Source organism: Microcebus murinus, chromosome 15 (genome assembly GCF_040939455.1).
Source record: "Microcebus murinus isolate Inina chromosome 15, M.murinus_Inina_mat1.0, whole genome shotgun sequence".
NCBI classification, from domain to species: Eukaryota; Metazoa; Chordata; class Mammalia; order Primates; family Cheirogaleidae; genus Microcebus; species Microcebus murinus.
In genome coordinates this window covers 71,979,443-71,983,447 of record NC_134118.1, presented here as the reverse complement: position 1 = coordinate 71,983,447, position 4,005 = coordinate 71,979,443, and positions in this window count along the sequence as shown.

Here is a 4,005-nt window from a genome sequence, read left to right as displayed (position 1 = left end):
CCTCAGCCTCCCGAGTTGCTGGGACTACAGGCACGAGCCACCATGCCCGGCTAATTTTTTATATATATATATATATATATATATATATTAGTTGGCCAATTGATTTCTTTCTATTTTTATAGTAGAGACGGGGTCTCGCTCAGGCTGGTTTTGAACTCCTGACCTTGAGCAATCCGCCCGCCCGGCCTCCCAGAGTGCTAGGATTACAAGCGTGAGCCACCGCGCCCGGCCAATAAATTAATTTTAAAAAGCATGCTCTAAAAAATATCTATAAAACCAAGGTAATAATTTGAACATGGACTGAGTATTACATGATATTAGCAAATTACCATTAATTTATTAAGTGGGATATATTGGAATTTGGTTATGTAAGAGGGTGTCCTCATTTTTTGCAGATGTATGCTGAAGTACTTGGGTGTGACTTTAGAATGATCCAACTAAAAAAATACAGAAAAATAAAATGGCAAAATGATAGCAATTATTGATTAAAGGTGTTGGGTTATTCGTGTTCATTGTATTCTTCTTTTCCACTTCTCTACATGTTTAAACAATTTTATGATAAAAAGGGAAGAAAAAAAACCTTACTTGTGAAAATCATACTTTTCAAAACTAATTAGTTTCTCTCCACCCATTTCGACCAGATCAACTGACCAAATTCAGCAAAAGCAATTTAAAAACAAAATTAAAAATAAAATACTAATAACTTTTTTTAAAACTAAGCACACCTGCAGCCCTCATGGGAACTCATTCACTGGCAACAACAACAGAAAGGCAACAATTTAAACCTCACCAATTTCCCTGTAATTATCTTTATTTTATGAGGAAAAAACAAAACTCTGTGGTGGCAACAGTGCCTGGCTTTTATGGAAGTTAAAATCAATGTAAATGGATTATTTGCTGTCCTACAACGAATGAGTTTTAAGCAGATGGTTTAAAAGTGAAAACAATTCTGCTAATCACAAATGATCTGTTACAAACAACTTTTCCATGTGAGTTAATTGGAGCAGAGTGAGGACCTGTCAGTAAAAAGAGAGCTAGGCTTAGGGAACGGCTTACAATTTATAAATGATTGTGCTAGTTTGCAAAGCAACAAAGTAACTTACCCCTCACGTCTACAGTTGACTCTTGAACAACATCGGTTTGAACTGTGAGGTTCCACTTCTATGCAGATTTTCTTCTGCCTCTGCCACCCCTGAGGTGGCAAGACCAACCCCTCCTCTTCATCCTGCTCAGCCTACTCACCCTGAAGATGCTGAGGATGAAGGACCTTCATGCTGATCCATTTCCACTTAACGGACAGGAAATATATTTCGTCTTCCTTATGATTTCCTTCATAACATTTTCTTTTCTGTGGCCTGCTTTGTCGTAAGAATACAGCATGTAACACATATGCGAAACGTGCGTTAATCAACTGTTCATGTCATTGGTAAGGCTTCCAGTCGACAGTAGGCTATTCGGAGTTGAGTTATGGGGGAGTCAAAAGTCATACGAGGGTTTTGACTGCATGGGGGATCAGTGCCCCTAATTCTCATGTTGTTCAAGGGTCAACCGTATTTTCAACCAGCCTACTTTCTTATCTGGACGTATGTGTAGAATAGACTAATTAAATGAAATACTTATATTTTACATTCGACTTAAATTGTCCTGGTTTGGTAGTTGAGCGATTTATAAAATTGCTGGAATTCACTTCCTGTAATGATAAGGTGATCGTCAGTTGGGCATGACGGAAGTGGCACAGTGCTGGGAGCTGTGGAACTGCGTGATGCCCGCCACGCTTACGGGCGTGTGTGCGATCAGCATGCTTGGCTCTGGGCGAGGCTTTAGTCTTCTTGAGCTTTAGCGTCCTCCTTGAAATATGCTCGCGCTTAGAACAGATGAGGGGGTGGGAGGATACATGAATCCCGCGCAAGTAAAGCGTATCAGTGTGGAAGAATTGCTCTGGGAGAGGTGTGGTGGTAGACCAGATGAGGCCAGGAATCTCTGCAGCCACTCCCACCTACAGGTGTGGTCTCTGCCCCTGCCCGCTGCCCTGGCCTGGCCTTACGACCCGCTCTGAACAGAATAATAAAGCAGAAGTGATGTCGTGTGACTTCCAAGCCTTGGCTTCGGGAAGCCTTGCAGCTCTTGCTCTCCTTCTCTTGCAATGTCGCCACCAAGTGAGTCGGTCCTCGATCTCCGCCTGGAGACACACGGCCTGCTGAAGCCCAGCGACAACCACCAACCACGGGCCCGGGGTTATCTGGGCCGTTCAGCCTCAGTTAAGCCGGCGGATGGCTGAGGCAGCTGAGTGACCCTGGAGACACAGCCAGCACAACCACCACGGGGCGGGCTCCGCACAGACTGCAGAACCGTGAGCAAATTAATGGTTGTCGTTTTTTAAGCCACTGAGTTTTGAGAGGGTTTGTTATACCATAATGTGTAACCACGTCAAGAGGGTACTTAGCTTTTATGTAATTTCTCAAAGGTTATGAACTATAATACTACTGAATTTGAATTCGGGTTGTTTAAAATTTTATGATTTCTTATTTCTACTATATGTCACAGGCATGATTTAATTTAGCAAATATTTTTGCAAACCGCATTTTAAAGTAAATCCTAGAATTTTTGAACTGAAGAATCAGCAGGCCCTCTAGTCTGTAGTTCGAAGACTTTTCCTACTTTCCTCTTGAAAAAAAAAAAAAAGTGGGGCAGTATTTGGCCACCTCTCTCATTCTCCATATTTTTTTTTTTTTTTTTTTTTTAGAGATTAAAGCAATTTCATCTGAAAATTCTGTTAACGTTCTGGTTTGTTATTTCCGGGCCAGTGTTTAAACTTATTTAGCACAGCTGGCATCTGCTCCCAAGTGAGCTGACCCTTCAGTTCTTTCTGGCCGACACAGTGTTCTACTCCAAGTCCTTCACTGCCGGCGTGGTGCCATCCCAGCCCTGCCCGCATCTACACCTCCTTGCTTTTGATTCCAACAGCCCTCTTCATCATCTAGAACGCCAGCCTCCTTCTGGATTTAGTCTCCCTCTTTTTCTCACGTGTTCCTGACAGATCTTTTTGTACCCATGCTTGTTTCTCTAGATTCTCTTGTTTCCACATTTTACACACACCATTTAAAAAATATATCTGATCTCAGCACACAGCTTCCTGCCCGAAGACATTAAATCTTTTTTGGCTACCTCCTTCCTTTTCCTTTTCTTTTCTTCTCCGCCCCTTCTTCCTCCAGGCTTTGGACTATTTACAATAGTAAGGTCTGAATTTTATTTTGAGGAATCTCCTCTGCTGCTGCTTTTTGGGATCTTGGGCCAGGGTGTCAAAGTCAGGCTTTTATAATTTCCTGAAATATTTTTAAGCTCAGACTAACAGAGTGTGTATGTGTGTGTCTGGCAGTGACCACATTCCTCTGGAATTTTCTGATGGCCAGGTGGCCCTCTTCCAGGGTTCCTGTCACTTCTGATTTTCCATTCAGGGCCTCCTAGTTGGCCAGAATTAGAAGCAGGGTGTTAATCCTCCTCACTTCCTCTCCCTCTCCCTTCTGAAAGATGACATTATCATGTGGCTCAGTGATTCCAACCTGGCTGCACATTTGAATCACTTTAAAAAATCAACAACAAAAACAAAACAGTGTCTGGGCCCCACCCTGAGAGATTCTGCTTTCATTAGCCTGGGATGGAGCCTGCCTATCAATTTTTTAATTTTCAATTCTGGGCTATTCTAACGTGCAGTGAGGGGTAAGGACACTAATTGAGGCAAATCATGGACTTATCAGATGTTCTGAATTTAGAAAAGGAGACATCTGGCAGATGCCTGGATAGTTGAAGCCCCACCATTAAGATTTCGAATGCTTCTCTTCTCCAGTCCATTAAGTTTTAACACAGGCAATCTAGTTCTAGCATGTCTAAACAGGATAATGACAACCAGAACTATGATATTACTTTCTGATGGTTGATATTAATCTCAACACAGCTTTAACATCTTTAAACAAGATGAAGCTGGGCAGCAAAAGTCCTCTGTACAGC